Below are 18996 nucleotides of genomic sequence, written 5' to 3'. Positions count from 1 at the left end.
TAAGTTACATCCGACTTCAGATGATTTTTCCACGGAAGAAAGACTACACTTTTTTAGGGTTTGGAGATTAATTTCAATGAAAGGGGAATATACAGTTGATAAAGAAAAAGTGGAAAATTTAGCCGCGAAAATTTAGCCCCGCTGTATTTGCTTGTTTCTTGTGGTTGAAGAACAAAAAATCTTATTTTAAATTTCATGCCTATAATATACCAGATTTCCTGGCTTTCTTCATAACGGAAGTTAAGGAATTTATTCATTCGTACCTCTCCGGGGCCACTTTTTTGCCCTGTTTTAGATTGATGCTCTTTTAGGGAATAATTTCTTAGACCATACTGCTTTTTCATTTACGAAAAAATAAGCAAAAACCGGTTTTAATTTTAATAAAGCAGTGAAAAAAAAATAAAGACAAATCAACACTTTAATTAAAAATATTCCGAGCATTTCGGCCCCATGTCCGGGAGCCTTTCTCAACGGTAAAAAAAAATAAAAAATAAAATAACACACACAAACTAAACTATAACGACAACTAAACAGGACAATAAAAAAAACTTTATAAATAGATAAATAAGAAACAAACTCACATTACAAACAAACTTCAAGCACTGACGTTATAACAACATGAAAAAAACGAATGTCTATAGTGAAACCATCTTCTCTTAACATTCAGTGTATAAACGGGAATATTACAAATAAATATTCGGAATGTTTTTTTAATTAAAGTGTTGATTGTCTTTATTTATTTTTGTTTCACTACTTTATTAAAATTAAAACCCGTTTTTTCTTGCTTATTCTTTTCGTAGATAGTGTTTTAGGCAATACGTGGTTCAGGGTTCGATCCCCGCCGCAGCAAGATTAGGCAAAAAGCTTGCTACTTGTCCCTGTAAAACAGACCGAGCTGCTGAAACGTCGATTCGGCACCCGATGAACCAGCAATTGCTTTAGATGATCTTAACTACTGGTTACATTGTTCTTAAGACTTTTATTTCTTAAGACTTTTCTAGTTTAAACATTGGAAGAAAGAACACTTTTTGCGAAAAGCTTCAAGAATTAATTTTGTTCTCTAGTGAAATTGTGAAAATGTTAAATGTGCCATTTAGTTGTGTTCACAACGATATATTCTTCTCATTCTTCTCTAGGTTGTCATTTTGGTGACAACTGTGGTGAAAGGATACAATGACTGATCAACTGAAACTAATCATAATAAATATTTCTAAACATTGGCTATGTGACAACAGAAATTGCAGTCATTTTGTCAAATAGACACTATTTTAATTACTTGCGTGACATAACAGATGATAAGTTGTCGTTTTGTAGATTAGCTGGAGCAAAGACACGTACTTACATTTTTTACTTTTTAAACCTACAGTACTAGTGGGATACTTCACAATTCTAAAACCAATTAGGGATCAAATAGGGGGACCAACTGGGGGAGAGCGGAATGACTGCCCCCCATAGATTTTAAAAATAAACTTTTGGGGAATTTTGTTGAAAAAGTAAAAAAAAATCTCCCCAGATCTTGAAAAATACTTTCATTTATCCCCATAAAAGAAATTGAAAAAACTCAACCCCGCCCTTCCAAGCTTTGCCACCGAAAATTTTGGGTAGTATTTTTGGTGGGACTTCCCAGTCTTTATTGCCAATGTCTGTATTGTGATCGTGAATGAGCTTTCAAAAACTGGCTAGTGATTAGCAGATAATACCAAATGTTCACTGAGAAAAAGTTTACAAATTTAATGGCAGAGTTACGGCCCAAAAATGCGAAAATGATGTGTTACGCGATTAAGAATTTCATATCACACTCACAACCCTGATAATGCAAATATACGCGTTTGTTTTGCAAGTGTCTTTTTATCAAAGTTCATGGTGAACGCGTTTGAATACCTTTTGTGAATTATAGAATGTTGATCTTTTTATTTATCATAAGTCTCCGATGGTACAATGGAAAGCATACGTGCTTGTAGCTAGTAGTTAGGATAGCTGGCATTCATCAAGATTGGCAACAAAAATGCAGTTTTTAATGGAAAAACTGATTCTATTTAAAATTTATTTTTCAAAATTACAAATGGCACTATCTATAGCAATTTCCTTTAAAATAAGACATTAAACAACTCTCTACGATGTTCCAGTGCCAAGCTATCCGGGAAAAGTAAAAAAAGAAAAAGATGCCGTTTATGCAGAATATCGTAGTAGCTGCCACTTTTCTTGATTTTCAAGCCATTATATTTCCTTTGTTGTTCAAGCCGAGGAACGGTAAGTTTCCTAAATAAGGGTTTCGGACAAGGCGGTTATAATGGTGTACTTTTTTTTTGATTAATTAAAAAAACTTTTTCCACAAAACAAGTTTTTCAAAGAAAAGTAAAGAACTCCATTAAACAAAAAATGAGCCAAAATAAAATCAAGTAATCTACCAAGCGTGAAACTACCACAAATCAGCATCGATAAATAAATGAAACCCAAAACGAACAGAAATCCTAGGCAGCGCACTAGCGCTGCCTAAGTAAAGAACGATGTGGGCACTGGGCACAATGTGTTTTTTTGTTGTTTTTTTTTCTCCACCCGGGCACTTCGTATCGAAGGAGTTGTCGTAGAAACTTAGAAAAGGGCTCATTCGATAGGAAATTGGAGTGGCTAGTGCCCTTTTTGATAGTCGTTAGTGATTGGAGGGCAACTAGCCCCCCCTACGCCCATCATTCCCCCAAACACATCCAATCAAAATTTTGAGATAGCCATTTTGTTCAGCGTAGTTGATTTCCAGATAGAAAATAAGTTTTGAGGAGGACACTCCCCAGAACCCTCGGGGCAAGGGTTTTAAGTTATGCCTTGAGGGCATATAAGAACGATGCTGGCACAATGTATTATTTATTATTTTTTCCTTTAGAGCAGGGCATATCATATGGAAGGAGTCGTCGTAGAAACTTCAAAAGGGGCTAATTCGATTGAAAATTGAGAGTTCTAGTGCCCTTTTTAAAAGTCGAAAGTGATCGGAGGGCAACTAGCCCCCCCGCCACGCCCATCATTCCCCCAAACACATGCAATCAAAATTTTGAGTAGCCATTTTGTTCAGCGTAGTTGATTTCCAGATAGAAAATATATTTTTGACGAGAACACTCAACCACAACCCTCAGGGCAAGGGTTTTAAGTTTTGCCCTAGGGACATATAAGGTTTTTATAGAAGGCGTTGTCGTAGAAACTTCAAAACAGGCTTATTCGATTGAAAATTCGAAGGGCTAGTACCCTTTTAGATAGTCGAAAGTGGTTGGAGGGCAACTAACCCCCCCACGCCCATAATTCCCCCAAACACATCCAATCAAAATTTTGAGACAGCCATTTTGTTCAGCTTAGTTGATTTCCAGATATAAATATGTTTTTGAGCAGGATACTCCCCCACAACCTTCAGGGCAAGGGTTTTAAGTTGTGCCCAGGGGGCATATAAGGTTTTTATAGAAGGCGATGTCGTAGAAACTTCAAAAAAGCCTCATTCGATTGGGAAATCAAAGGGCTAGTGCCCTTTTTAATAGTCGAAAGTGATTGGAGGGCAAATAGCCCCCACGCCATACGTTTCCCAAAACATACCCAATCAAAATTTTGAGATAGCCATGTTGTTTAGAGTAGTTGATTTCCGGATAGAAAATATATTTATGAAGGGGACACACCCCCACAACCCTCAGGGCAAGGAATATAAGTTATGCCCTGGGGGCATATAAGGTTTTTATTGAAATCTTTGTCGTAGAAACTTGAAAAAGGGCTCATTAGATTTGAAATTCAAAGGGATAGTACCCTTTTTAACAGTCGAAAGTGATTTGAGGGCATCTAACCCCCCACTCACGCCCACCTTTTCCCCAAACACATCCAATCAAAATTTTTAGATAGCCGTTATATTCAATGTAGTTGAAAGTTTTGGAAATTAGGTCTTTAAGGATGACAACCCCTCCCCCCACAGCCTTCAGAGCAAGGGTTGTAAGTTATGCCCTGGGGCATATAAAGTGTTTATTGAAAGTGTTGTCGTAGAAACTTCAAAAGGGCTCATTCAATTGCAAATTGAAAGGGCTAGTGCCTTTTTTAATAGTTGAAAGTGATTGTATAGCGACTAACGTCCCTCTCACACCCACCATTTTCAAAACACATCCAATCAGAATTTTGAGATATCCATTTTGTTCAACGTAGTTGAAAGTTCTGGAAATTAGGTCTTTTAGAATGATAACCCCCTCAGAGCCCTCAGTGCAAGGGTTGTAAGTTATGCCCTGGGGGCATATAAGATTTATATAGAAAGTTGTTGTATAAATCATAGGCAGCACGATCGCGCTGCCTAAGTAAAAAACGGGGACACTCGAGAACGAGACAAGAAACGGGGACTCAGTAAATAGGAGGACACTCCCCCACAACCCTCAGGGCAAGGGTTTTAAGCTATGCCCTGGGGGCATATAAGAACGATGTTGGCAGAATATATTATTTATTAATTTTTTCCCTTAGAGCAGGGCACTTCGTATCGAAGAAGTTGTTGTAGAAACTTCGAAAACGGCTGGTTCAATTGGAAATTGGAGTGGCTTCTTCCCATTTTAATAGTCGAAAGTGATTGGAAGGCGACTAACACCCCTCTCACACACACCATTTCCCCAAACATATCCAATCAAAATTTTGAGATAGCCATGTTGTTTAACGTAGTTGAAAGTTCTGGAAAAGCGGTCTTAGACGATGACAACCACCTTAAAAGACCTTAGGGTAAGGGTTGTAATTTATGCCCTGGGGGCATATAAGGTGTTTATAGAAAGCGTTGTCGTTTCCAAAAGGGCTCATTCGATTGAAAAATCGAAAAGCCTAGTGCCCTTTTTAATAGTCGACAGTGATTGGAAAGCTTGACATTTTAAAAGTAAAGATCGAAGTGGGTATAATGTATTATTTTTTGTTGTTGTTGTTGTTTAGACCAGGGCACTTCGTATCAAAGGAGTTGTCATGGGAACTTCGAAAAGGGTTCATTCGATTGAAAATACAAAGGGCTTATGCCCTTTTTAATAGTCGAAAGTGATTTGAGGGCACCTAATCCCCCTTCCACTCCCACACCAACCCTCCCATTTCTGCTCTTAAAATTTAGCGAATTCAAAATATAGCAAGTATATTCAATCTATCAAAGAAAGTAAACATATTTTCTTACGAATAGTATCAAGTTTTCCTTTTCAAGTCAACTAGAGAAGGTATGAAACTAAATTAAACACTACTGTTTGTTTCCAAATTTTAAAAGGGTGTATGTTGTTAAAAATTGCTGAAAATTTTTCTCCAACATACAAATAGCAGGCCAAGCTATAAAGTCATAAAAAACGAAAAGATTTAAAGCATTATTTTGTTTTCCCTAAAAAGACTATGTTAATATAAAACGAACAGAAATTAATCAAAAAAACTTTTTCCACAAAATAAGTTTTTCAAAGAAAAGTAAAGAACTCCATTAAACAAAAAATGAGCAAAAATAAAATTGTATGTGTTTTGGGAAAAGGTGGGCGTGAGAGGGGGTTTATTTGCCCTCAAATCGTTTTCAAATATTAATAAGGACACTAGCTCTTTGAATTTCAAATCGAATGAGTCGTTTTTCAAGTTTTTATGACAAAAATTTCAATAAAAACCTTATATGCTCCCAGGGAATAACTTATAACCCTTGCCTTGAAGACTGTGGGGGGGGAGTGTCCTGCTCAAAGGTATAATTTCCTGAACTTTAAACTGCGTGGAAAAAAATGACTATCTCAAAATCTTTTTTGGATGTGTTTGGGAATATGGTAGGCGTGGAAGGGGTTTTAGTTGCATTCCAATCACTTTCGACTATTAAAAAGGGCACTAGCCATTTCAATTTCCAATCGAATGAGCCCTTTTATAAGTTTCTGCGACAACGCGTTCTACAAGAATCTTATATGGCCCCAGGGCATAACTTACAACCCTTGCCCTGAGGGCTACGGGGGGGTGTGTCATCCTCAAAGACCTAATTTCCAGAACTTTCAACTACGTTGAACAATCTGGCTATCTTAAAATTTTTATTGGATGTGTTTGGGGAAAAGGTGGGCGTGAGAGGGGTGTTAGTTACCCTCCAATCACTTTGGACTATTAAAAATGGCACTAGTCCTTTGAATTTCCAATCGAATGAGCATTTTTTCAACGACAACGCTTTCTATAAAAACCTTATATGCCCCAAGGGCATAACTTACAACCCTTGTTCTGAGGGCTGTGGGGGGGTGTCCTCCTTATAAACATGATTTCTATCTGGGAATCAACTACGCTGAACAAAATGGCTATCTCAAAGTTTTGATTGGATGTGTTTCGGGAAATGGTGGTTGTGGAAGGGGTGTTAGTTGCCTTCCAATCACTTTCGACTATAAAAAGGGCACAAGCCACTCCAAGTTCCTATTGAATGAGCCTTTTTCGAAGTTTCTACGGCAACTTATTCGATACAAAGTACCCTGGTAGGAAAAAAATAATAATAATACATTGTGCCAACATCGTTCTTTACTTAGGCAGCGCGATTGCGCTGCCTATGATCTGACTATATTTTTAGGAGTAATGGGTTATTATATTTCATAGCATTTGACGTGATCGTCTCTTACAAGGTTGCTAGCTACCGCTGCAACCCGGATAAGAGTCTGGGTTTACCATTTGTAAATAAAAAAAAGTGCAATTTTTTAGTGTAAATGTTAGTAATTTCTTTTCTTCTATAGGAAAGTAAAGCTCAATAATGCTTCGTAGTGCAACAACTTCTCACTATGGCACTATTGCTGTTGCCCCATCTTTAAAACAAAATTGCATTGCTCTCTACAAATTATACAAAATTGCTCTATACAAAATTATAGTGTGTTCAAAGTACTTCTGCATCTTCTCTGAAGACAGAGTAACTTGCTGTTTAATTCCTGGTCCCGACAATATCAAAATATACCCTTTTTTGTTTACTTGCCTAGAATTACTGCAATCCTCAACTAGACACATTGGCAAAATCCCATCTGAATGTACTGAAATTTTGCTCATTGATAGTCTATCAAAATTGGTCAATCACGTAGAACTTAGTATTGCCGAATTAACCCGTATTTACAATAACAATGGCTGAATGCACGTATTTGCGGTTAATTTAATAACGGGTATTGTATAACAATTAGTAATTGTTGTTCTATTTTATTGTAAACTTCTTCCATTCGAAGAAATCGTCGTGAATGTAATTATGGCCTTATTTACGAATAGATATAGTCGCGAATGGTCAAAGATTAGTGTTTAACTGTAGTTTCCAAGAGAAACACTTATAGCGTTTTTTCAGGTCTTTTTCTCCTTGGTTAATTATGTGACAAATATTAGTCTAAAAATGTCACTATTTAAAGAAAATACTTATTGCATTTTATTTTAAATCAGATTATCGCTAACTTGGTGACTGCTCTTTTATGTGAAAAACTGCGTATGCACTTATTCTCTTTGTATTTTCATATTCATTATAGATTTTTTTCTGTCTCAATGGCAGAATACATTTCTGCTATTGTTGGCTTTGTCTAGCCCCCTTCCCCCACTATCTGGAAAGACAAAGTTAACGAACTCCTCGCCCAAGCCCACATCCCAGTAGAAGAAGCCGCGAGCCGGGCAAGCGATATATCAGCCTAGAGGCACCTGGTCTCATCGTTCTCTACGCCGAACCCCTGGCGAGAGCTGCAAGTCAGGTAAGTAAGTCAGGGCAGGTTCATTTCTCTACTGTCTTGAAAATGGCAACCCTGTCCAAAAAACTTAAATCGATGAATCACGTGACAGGACTACGGAAAAAGTGAGCAGCCAGAACTCGCCATCTTAAATTTGAGTCAAGTGGCCAGTTTTTCTGAGGGGACATCAGATGTGCTGCTTTTTTGCCCATCTTGACACTTTGGCCCCAAAACGTTCTGGCAGCCCTGTAAGTGACTTAGAATCAATTCAGGAATACTTTATTAAGGGCTGAGATATGTTTTTAATGCAGAATCTTCCAATTTCTAGTAAATCAAAGTTTTTTCTGACTTAGGGGCATTATTAAAGATTTTAAATGTTTTGAAGTTGATCGACTTTATGTACTTAAAATAATTTTTGTAAAATATGTTGGTCTGCCCAACATAAAAAAAAAAATCTCCGTTAGAAAAGGAACTCAAGCATAAGTGTTGTAGCAGGGGTAAATAACTACGATTTATTTGTCGAAGACATAAAAACCCCTGTTATACCCAGTTTCACAAAAAAAAATATCATTTCAATATTTACAAGTTTTTAAGAGTATGGGCTAGCCACCACCATCCAACTATGCCTTTATAACTTTGAGTGAATCAGAGGTACGGAACAATCATGAAGGGATGACAAGATTACTACTACTACTAACAACTCACCGCAGCACCAAGCCGCCTGAGGCCAACACAGCTACGCACGCTCCTCCTCCACCCCCAAACGATTCAAAGCCTCCCTTTTTACACCTGCCCACGAAGTTCCCATTTCCTTTAAATCTTTCTTTATGACGTCCTCCCCCCCCCCAGACGGGGACGACCTGCTTTCCGTTTAGCCCTAGATGGTTGGCCGAAAAGGACAATCTTCGGCAATCTGTCATCCTTCATCCGCACAACGTGCCCTAGCCACCTCAACCTTTCTTTCATTATAGCCCTAGAGAGCGGTATTCAACCACATTTCTCGTATTAGGGTGAGCCTTTGTTAAACCTTCCTTGGGGAATGTTTCCCTTCTGGAAATATTTGTATAAATTTTTTTATTTACGAAGTGGAGAGTCGCACGACAAGCTACTAAAGGCTCCAAGAAGCATGCCGATCGTCATTAGAAACGTATGATATGGAATTGATTATTTAAAAAAATAGAAATGCAACGATTACGGTATAAGGTCACACAAACTTCCATTTAGACCACATATTTGCTTAAAGCATAAACTTTACCTAAAGAAAATTAGTTTTTCAAGGTTTTTTGCAACTATTCACGTAAAGTCACAAATTATCTTTGACTTCTTTGTAATTTAATCAAACAGCTTAATTTTGTAAACCAAAAAGTGCAGTATCTAGGCTTAAGTGTAAAAGCAAAAACGAGCAATTTGTCAAGCCAAAATTTAGGTTAAGAGGTAAGTAGGCTATATACGACTTTTAGATTAAATGTAATAGCGGTAAAGAATAAGATTCAAGCTTTTAAAAGGCAGAATTGGCCCATATAGTCAGAATCCATTGCCTCCCTCGAGTTTTTATTATAAATAGTAGAGTATTCTTTGTTCTTTACTTGAAACACAATGGGCTTGTATAGATATTAGTAGTATGTTAACTTATACTTTGCTTCCTTTATGTTCCATCCTGTTTTATTTCAGGGTCATTTAATACCGGTCCTATTAAGGACAATTTTTTCTTACGTATATTTCTATTTCATGATATACAAGTTTTTTTTTTTAGGTTAAATCCGTGGTCATTCATCTGTAAGTTGATTAGTAGGTTTTTTTTTTTAAAACTTGGCTATTCGTTTCATGGGTTTCATTAATATAACGACTAATGTTTTTGAAAAGGGTAATTACTTCTTTAGTTTACGAGATTTGCTATTTTTTTGCGAAAAGGTATTTGCGTAAAGGTATTGCGATGGTTAAGAATGCCTCACGGGTGAAACTCAGAATTGATAGGAGGCAAGATCAAAAAAAGGGGTAATTAGTGATTGGAAAATTTTTTAATGCTTTTACAATCGGAGATGTTTGTTTAACATTTGCAAAAAAGGGGTAATGGAATTAACGAATTGGAGGAGATGTCGTGATTATGTACTGTATAATACACAAGTGATGTTTTGGAGAGTATTGTCAATTTAACGAGAAATGACTGAAAAGTGTTACTGTGATCTGATTGAATTGTCGCTGACAATGAGATTTAATCGCTGCTAAGCCTATTGTTATTGCGAAAGAGATTACTCGATTTACTTCTTAGTGTTAAATGACATATTTCCAAATACAATCATTTTGAAAAGCAGACAAAAAAAATTGGTTTGTTCCCTCATTTCTTTAGGGCAGGAGATAACTTAATTTACTTAGACAATGAACGATATTAATTAGTGATAAATTGTATCAGTGGAGAAAAAAAGGATTAAACTGATTAACAGTTAAGGTAACCCCAAAGGAGCTGTTAACTGAGGTAATTTGTTATAAATTTGAAAAATACCTAACGACGAATCGGAAATGGTTGATTAACATTTGCAAAAAAAAGGGGTAATGGGATTTGCGAATTGGAGGAGATGGAGTGGTTATGCACTGTATAATACACAAGTGATGTTTTGGAGAGTATTGTCAATTTAAATAGGATCTAACATTCCCCGAGGGGTTTAGTTAAATTGGGTTGAGTTGCACGAAGGTTCAGTAGTACGAGAGTTCAGTAGCACGGGGGTTCAGTTGTACAGGGTTTCGGTTATACAGGGGTTCAGTTACATGGAGGGATTCAGTTGAACAAGGGGGGACTTTGGGCAGTGTGTGTCTCTTTAGGCTGTGTGTCTCTTTGGGCAGTTTGAATCTTTATGGTCTGTGTGTGCCTCTTTTGGCTGTTTGTGTCGTTTTGGGCTTTGCGTCTCTCTTTGGTCTGTATGTGTCTCTTTGGGCTGTTTGAGTCTTTTATGTCTGTGTTTATCTCTTTTAGTTGTGTTTCTCTTTGGCCTGTCTGTGTCTCTTTTAGCTGTTTGTGTCTCTTGAGACTGTGTGTGTCTCTTTGGGCTGTGTGTCTCTTTGAGCTGTTTGAGTCTTTGTGTTCTGTTTGTTTGTCTCTTTGGGCTGTTTGAGTCTTTTTGGTCTGTGTTTGTATATTTGGGCTGTTTGTGTCTCTTTGGGCTGTGTGTGTATCTTTGGCCATTGTGAGTCTCTTTGGGCTGTGTGTCTCGGTGGACTGTTTGAGTGGTTTTGATCTGTTTGTGTCTCTTTGGGCTGTTAGAGTCTTTTTTGGGCTGTGTTGGTCTTTTGGGGCTTCTGTCTCTTTGGTCTGTGTGTGTGTCTTGGGGCTATTTGTGTCTATTTGGGCTGTTTGAGTCATTATGGTCTGTGTGTCTTTCTTTTGGCTGTTTGTGTCTCTTAGGAGTCGTGTGTGCCTCTTTGGGATATGTGTGTCTCTTTGGGGCGTTTGAATCTTTTGGTCTGTATGTGTTTCCTTTGGCTATTTGTGTCTCTTAGAGGCCATGTGTGTCTCTTTGGGCAATGTGTGTCTCTTTGGAGGGATTTGAATCTTTTTGGTATGTATGTGTCTGTATGGTCGTTTTTTGTATCTTTGGGGTGTGGGTGTGTGTCTTTGGGGTTTTCGTTTAACTTAGAAAAGTGTTTATGTATCTTTATACAGTGTGTGTGTGTCTATTTTGGATGTGTGTGTCTCTTTAGACTGTATGTCTATTTGGGCAGTTTGAATCTTTATGGTCTGTGTGTGCCTCTTTTGGCTGTTTGTGTCTCTTTGGGCATTGTGTCTCTCTGTTGGATGTGTGCGTATCATGTCTCTTTGGGCTGTGTGTCTCTTTGAGCTGTTTGAGTCTTTTTGGTCTGTTTGTGTGTCTCTTTGAGCTGTTTGAGTCTTTTTGATCTGTGTTTTGTCTCTTTGGGCTGTTTGTGTCTCTTTGGGCTGTGTGTGTTTCTTTGGGCCTTGAGTGTCTCTTCGAACTGTGTGTATGTCTCTTTAGCCTGTGAGTGTCTCTTTGGGCTGTGTGTATCTCTTTAGGCTGTATGTCTCTTTAGGCAGTTTGAATCTTTATGGTCTGTGTGAGCCTCTTTTGGCTGTTTGTGTCTTTCCGGGCATTGTGTCTCTCTGTTGGATGTGTGCGTCTCTTGTCTCTTTGGGCTTTGTGTCTCTTTGAGCTGTTTGAATCTTTTTGGTCTGTTTGTGTGTCTCTTTGAGCTGTTTGAGTCTTTTTGATCTGTTTGTGTCTCTTTGGGCTGTTTGAGTCTTTTTTGGGCTGTGTTTGTCTCTTTGGGCTTCTGTCTCTTTGGGCTGTCTTTGTTTCTTTGGGCTATGTGTATCTCTTTGGGCTGTTTGAGTCATTTTGGTCTGTGTGTCTTTCTTTTGGCTGTGTGTGTCTCTTAGGGGTCGGGTATGCCTCGTTGGGATATGTGTGTCTCTTTGGGGCGTTTTACTATTTTGATTTGTCTGTGTCTGTATTTGCGGTTTTTTTTTGGTCCGTGTGTGTTTGTTTGGGGTTTGTGCGTCTCATTGGGCTGTGTGTCTCGTTGGAGTGTTTGAGTCTTTTTGATCTGTTTGTGTCTCTTTGAGCTGTTTGAGTCTTTTTTGGGCTGTGTTTGTCTCTTTGGGCTTCTGTCTCTTTGGGCTGTTGGTGTTTCTTTGGGCTACGTGTATCTCTTTGGGCTGTTTGAGTCATTTTGGTCTGTGTGTGTGTCTCTTTAGGCTGTATGTCTCTTTGGGCAGTTTGAATCTTTATGGTCTGTGTGTGTTTCTTTTGTCTGTGTGTGTATCTTAGAGGCCAGGTGTTTCTCTTTGGGCAAGGTGTGTCTATTTGGAGTTTGTGTATCTTTTTGGTATGTATGTGTCTGTGTGGGCGTTTTTTTTTATATTTTAGCTGTTTGTGTGTCTATTTTGGCTTTGTGTGTCTCTTAGGACTGTGTGTATTTATATTTAGAATTTGTGTGTCTCTTTTGGCAGTGTGTGTATCTTTAGTATGTATATCTCTTTTTGAAGTTTGAATCTTTATGGTCTGTGTGTGCCTCTTTTGGCTGTTTGTGTCGTTTTGGGCTTTGTGTGTCTCTGTTAGATGTGTGCGTCTCTTTGGGCCGTGTGCGTCTCTTTGAGCTGTATGTGTCTCTTTGGGCTGTGGGTGTCTCTTTGTGATGTTTGCATCTCTTTAGGCTGTGTGTGTCTCGTTGGACTGTGTGTCTTTTTGGGGTGTCTGAGTCTTTTTGGTCTATGTTTGTCTCTTTGGGCTGTTTGTGTCTCTTTGAGCTGTGTATGTTTTTTTGGGCTTTGTGTGTCTCTTTGAGCTATGTGTCAATACGTTTAAGCAATAAATATATTTAAGCTTAACCCGTCTTTATTCTTTAGAATAGTTCTATTGTAAGCAAGTAACAAACTCTTTCCTGAAGTCGCCTCTTGGATACACAATGCAGAAACTTCATTTAAGAAACTATGAAAAAATTGTAAGTAAGTAACAAATTCTTTCTTGAGGTCACCTCTTGGATACACAATACAGAAATTTCATTAAAGAAATTATGAAAAAATTGTAAGTAAATAGCAAATTCTTTCTTGAATTCACCAACTGGATAAACAAAAACACATTTCGTTCAAGAAATTATGACAAAATTCTAAGTAAGTAACAAACTCTTTTTTGAAGTTACCTCATGGATACACAATGCAGAAATTTCATTTAAGAAATTATGAAAAAATTTTAAGCAAGTAACAAACTCTTTCATGAAGTCACCTCGTGGATATGAAAAAATTGTTAGTAAGTAGCAAATTCTTTTTTGAATTCACCTGCTGGATAAACAAAAAAGGACATTTCGTTCAAGAAACTATGACAAAATTCAAAGTAAGTAACAAACTCTTTATTGTTTTCATGACTTAGATACACGATGTAGAAATTAAATTCAAAAAATTATGAAAAAATTCTCAGTTTAAGTTGCAAATTCTTTCTTTAAGTCACCTGTTGGATAAACAAAGAGATATTTCGTTCATGAAATTCTGACAAAAGTGTAAGTAAGTAACACAATTTATTATTTTTGTGAGTTAGATAAACGATTTAGAAATTAATTTCCAGACATTATGAAAAAATGTACAGTAAGTAACAATTTCTTTCTTGAAGTCAACTCGTAAGTAACAATTTCATTCTTGAAGTCAACTCTTAGATACACAATACGGGAATTCCATTCAAGAAACTATGAAAAAATTTTAACTAAGTAGCACATTCTTTATTGAATTCACTTGTTGAATAAACAAAAAGACATTTTATTCAAGAAATTATGACAAAATTCTAAGTAAGTAACAAACTCTATTGTTTTCACGAGTTAGATATACGATGTAGAAATTAAATTCAAGAAATTATGAAAAAATTCTTAGTCTAAGTAGCGAATTCTTTCTTGAATTCACCTGTTGGATCATCAAAAAAGACATTTCGTTCAAGAAATTATGACAAAATTCTAAGTAAGTAAAAAACTCTTTATTGTTTTCACGAGTCAGATAAACGATGTAGAAATTACTTTCAACAAATTATGAAAAATTCTCAGTAAGTAACCATTTCTTTCTTGAAGTCAACTCTTGGATACACAGTACGGAAATTTCATTCAAGAAATTATGAAAATATTTGAAAGTAAGTAACAAACTCTTTATTGATTCCACCTCTTGGAGATACAGTACAGATAATTCATTCAAGAAACTGGTGAAAACCATCAAGTAATTACCATTTTGTTATATTTATAAAAAACACTGCTCACTTAAATACATGATGAGTAAATTTAATTCAGGAAATTATGAGAAAATTCTAAGTAAGTAACGATTTCATCATTGACTTCAACTCTTAGGTATATGATATGGGAATTTCATTCAAGAAATTATGAATAAATTGTAACTAAGTAGCAAATTCTTTCTTGAATTCACTTGTTGAATAAACAAAAAGACATTTCATTCAAGAAATTATGACAAAATTCTAAGTAAGTAACAAACTCTTTATTGTTTTCACGAGTTAGATATACGATGTAGAAATTAAATTCAAGAAATTATGAAAAAATTCTCAGTCTAAGTAGCAAATTCTTTCTTGAATTCACCTGTTGGATAAACAAAAAGACATTTCGTTCAAGAAATTATGACAAAATTCTAAGTAAGTAACAAACTCTTTATGGTTTTCACGAGGTAGATAAATGATGTAGAAATTAATTTCAAGAAATTATGAAAAAATTCTCAGTAAGTAACCATTTCTTTCTTGAAGTCAACTCTTGGATACACAGTACGGAAATTTCATTCAAGAAATTATGAAAATATTTTTAAGTAATTAAAAAACTATTGATTTATTTCACCTCTTGGATATACAGTACAGATACTTCATTCAAGAAATTATGAAAAAATCACAAGTAAGTAACTTTTTTTCTCTTTATCACAAACAATTTTCACTTAGCTAAATGACGTAGAAATTTAATTCAAGAAATTATGAAAAAATTCTCAGTAAGTAACAATTTCTTTCTTGAAGTCAACTCTTGGATACACAATACGGGAATTTCATTCAAGAAATTATGAAAAAATTGTAACTAATTATCAAATTTTTTATTGAATTAACTTGTTGAATAAACAAAAATACATTTCATTAAAGAAATTATGACAAAATTCTAAGTAAGTAACAAACTCTTTATTTTTTTAACGAGTTAGATATACGATGTAGAAATTAAATTCAATAAATTATGAAAAAATTCTCAGTCTAAGTAGCAAATTCTTTTTTGAATTCACCTGTTGGATAAACAAAAAGACATTTCGTTCAAAAAATTATGACAAAATTCTAAGTAAGTAACAAACTCTTTATTGTTTTCACGAGTTAGATACACGATGTAGAAATTAATTTCAATAAATTATGAAAAAAATCTCAGTAAGTAACAATTTATTTCTTGAAGTCAACTCTTGGATACACAGTACGGAAATTTCATTCAAGAAATTATAAAAATATTTGTAAGTAACAAATTCTTTATTGATTCCTCCACTTGTATATACAGTACAGATACTTCATTCAAGAAATTATGAAAAAATCGCAAGCAAGTAACTTTTTTTTTTCTCTTTATAACAAACAACTTTAACTTAGCTGCAGGATGTAGATATTTAATTCAAGAAATTATGAAGAAATTCTCAGTAAGCAACAATTTCTTTCTTGAAGTCAACTCTTAGATAGACAATACGGAAATTTCATTCAAGAAATTATGAAAGTATTTGTAAGTAAGTAAGTAATAATCTCTTTATTGATTTCACCTCTTGAATATACAGTACAGATACTTCACTCAAGAAACATGATTAAACACGTTTTGAAACTACATGCTATTTGCATGCCTTTGCTTGGCACCTTTCCAAATGATCGGGGATTCCCCACTGCTTCCTACACACTGCAAAAAGTGAGCAGTACGAAAACTCCACGTTTTCAACCAGACTGGTTTTTAGACAACACACCCACAGAGATGACACACACACATAGAGACGAGACACGCACAGACACGAAAAACAAACCGAGTCATAGTGAGAGATATATCCAAACAGTTGGTTTTATCTAGGTTCACTTAGCGGGGCGCGCCACACTCAGTGAACCTAGAACAACCCAACTTTTTGGATATCTCTCTCACTATGACTCTGTTTTTGTATCTTGTCTGTGCGTGTCTCGTCTCTATGTGTGTGTCATCTCTGTGGGTGTGTTGTCTAAAAAACCAGTCTGGTTGAAAACGTGGATTTTTCGCACTGCTCACTTTTTGCAATGTGTAGGAAGCAGTGGGGAATCCCCGCTCATTTGGAAAGGTGCTAAGGAAAGGCATGCAAATAGCATGTAGTTTCAAAACGTGTTTAATCACGTTTCTTGAATGAAGTATCTGTACTGTATATTCAAGAGGTGAAATCAATAAAGAGATTTTTACTTACTTACTTACAAATACTTTCATAATTTCTTGAATGAAATTTCCGTATTGTCTATCTAAGAGTTGACTTCAAGAAAGAAATTTTTACTTACTGAGAATTTTTTCATAATATCTTGAATTAAATTTCTACATCATGTAGCTAAGTGAATATTGTTTTTGATAAAGAAAAAAAAAAAAGTTACTTACTTGCGATTTTTTAATAATTTATTGAATGAAGTATCTGTACTGTATATCAAAGAGGTGGAATCAATAAAGAGTTTGTTACTTACAAATATTTTCATAATTTCTTGAATGAAATTTCCGTACTGTGTATCCAAGAGTTGACTTCAAGAAAGAAATGGTTACTTACTGGGAATTTTTTCATAATTTCTTGAAATTAATTTCTACATCGTATATCTAACTCGTGAAAACAATAAAGAGTTTGTTACTTACTTAGAATTTTGTCATTTCTTGAATGGAATGTCTTTTTGTTTATTCAACAAGTGAATTCAAGAAAGAATTTGCTACTTAGTTACAATTTTTTCATAATTTCTTGAATGAAATTCCCGTATTGTGTATCTAAGAGTTGACTTCAAGAAAGAAATTGTTACTTACTGAGAATTTTTTCATAATTTCTTGAATTAAATTTCTGCATCATGTAGCTAAGTGAAAATTGTTTGTGATAAAGAGAAAAAAGTTACTTACTTGCGATTTTTTCATAATTTCTTGAATGAAGTATCTGTACTGTATATCCAAGAGGTGGAATCAATAAAGAGTTTGTTACTTACTTACAGATATTTTCATAATTTCTTGAATGAAATGTCCGTACTGTGTATCCAAGAGTTGACTTCAAGAAAGAAATGGTTACTTACTGAGAATTTTTTCATAATTTCTTGAAATTAATTTCTACATCGTTTATCTAACTCGTGAAAACCATAAAGAGTTTGTTACTTACTTAGAATTTTGTCACAATTTCTTGAACGAAATGTCTTTTTGTTTATCCAACAGGTGAATTCAAGAAAGAATTTGCTACTTAGACTGAGAATTTTTTCATAATTTCTTGAATTTAATTTCTACATCGTATATCTAACTCGTGAAAACAATAAAGAGTTTGTTACTTACTTAGAATTTTGTCAAAATTTCTTGAATGAAATGTCTTTTTGTTTATTCAACAAGTGAATTCAAGAAAGAATTTGCTAATTAGTTACAATTTTTTCATAATTTCTTGAATGAAATTCGCATTTCATGTATCTAAAATTTGAAGTCAAGGCTGAAATCTTTACTTACTGAGAATTATTTCATAATTTCCTGAATTAAATTTACGCATCATTTTGTTAAGTAAGAATTTTTTTTTATAAAAATAAAAAAAAGGTACTTACTTGAGATTTTTCAATAGTTTATTGAATGATGTACCTGTACTGTAGATCCAAGATTTGGAATCAATAAAGAGTTTGTTACTTACTTACAAATATTTTCATAATTTCTTGAATGAAATTTCCGTACTGTGTACCCAAGAGTTGACTTCAAGAAAGAAATGGTTACTTACTGAGAATTTTTCATAATTTCTTGAAATTAATTTCTACATCGTTTATCTAACTCGTGAAAACAATAAAGAGTTTGTTACTTACTTAGAATTTTGTCATAATTTCTTGAACGAAATGTCTTTTTTGTTTATCCAACAGGTGAATTCAAGAAAGAATTTCCTACTTAGACTGAGAATTTTTTCATAATTTCTTGAATTTAATTTCTACATCGTATATCTAACTCGTGAAAACAATAAAGAGTTTGTTACTTACTTAGAATTTTGTCATAATTTCTTGAATGAAATGTCTTTTTGTTTATTCAACAAGTGAATTCAAGAAAGAATTTGCTACTTAGTTACAATTTTTTAATAATTTATTGAATGAAATTCCCGTATTGCGTATCCAAGAGTTGACTTCAAGAAAGAAATTGTTACTTACGAGTTGACTTCAAGAAAGAAATAGTTACTTACTGAGAATTTTTTCATAATTTCTTGAAATCAATTTCTACATCGTTTATCTAACTCGCGAAAACAATAAAGAGTTTATTACTTACTTAGAATTTTGTCATAATTTCTTGAACGAAATGTCTTTTTGTTTATCCAACAGGTGAATTCAAGAAAGAATTTGCTACTTAGACTGAGAATTTTTTCATAACTTCTTGAATTTAATTTCTACATCGTGTATCTAAGTCATGAAAACAATAAAGAGTTTGTTGCTTACTTTGAATTTTGTCATAGTTTCTTGAACGAAATGTCCTATTTTGTTTATCCAGCAGGTGAATTCAAAAAAGAATTTGCTACTTACTAACAATTTTTTCATATCCACGAGGTGACTTCATGAAAGAGTTTGTTACTTGCTTAAAATTTTTTCATAATTTCCTAAATGAAATTTCTGCATTGTGTATCCATGAGCTAACTTCAAGAAAGAGTTTGTTACTTACTTAG

At 34.8% G+C, this 18996-nt stretch overlaps 1 protein-coding gene across 1 annotated transcript in view; it reads right to left on the bottom strand.

The window, feature by feature from the left end:
- The window catches only part of LOC148941146 (guanine nucleotide exchange factor DBS-like), a 269621-nt gene that overhangs the window by 227497 nt on the left and 23128 nt on the right, over positions 1-18996 (bottom strand). The gene's annotated exons all lie outside the window — the stretch shown is intronic.

This window comes from Artemia sp. Qi Xiang Cuo, chromosome 18 (assembly GCF_049724085.1).
Source record: "Artemia sp. Qi Xiang Cuo chromosome 18, ASM4972408v1, whole genome shotgun sequence".
In the NCBI taxonomy this organism is placed as follows: Eukaryota; Metazoa; Arthropoda; class Branchiopoda; order Anostraca; family Artemiidae; genus Artemia; species Artemia sp. Qi Xiang Cuo.
This window is presented reverse-complemented; position numbering and strand designations above follow the sequence as displayed.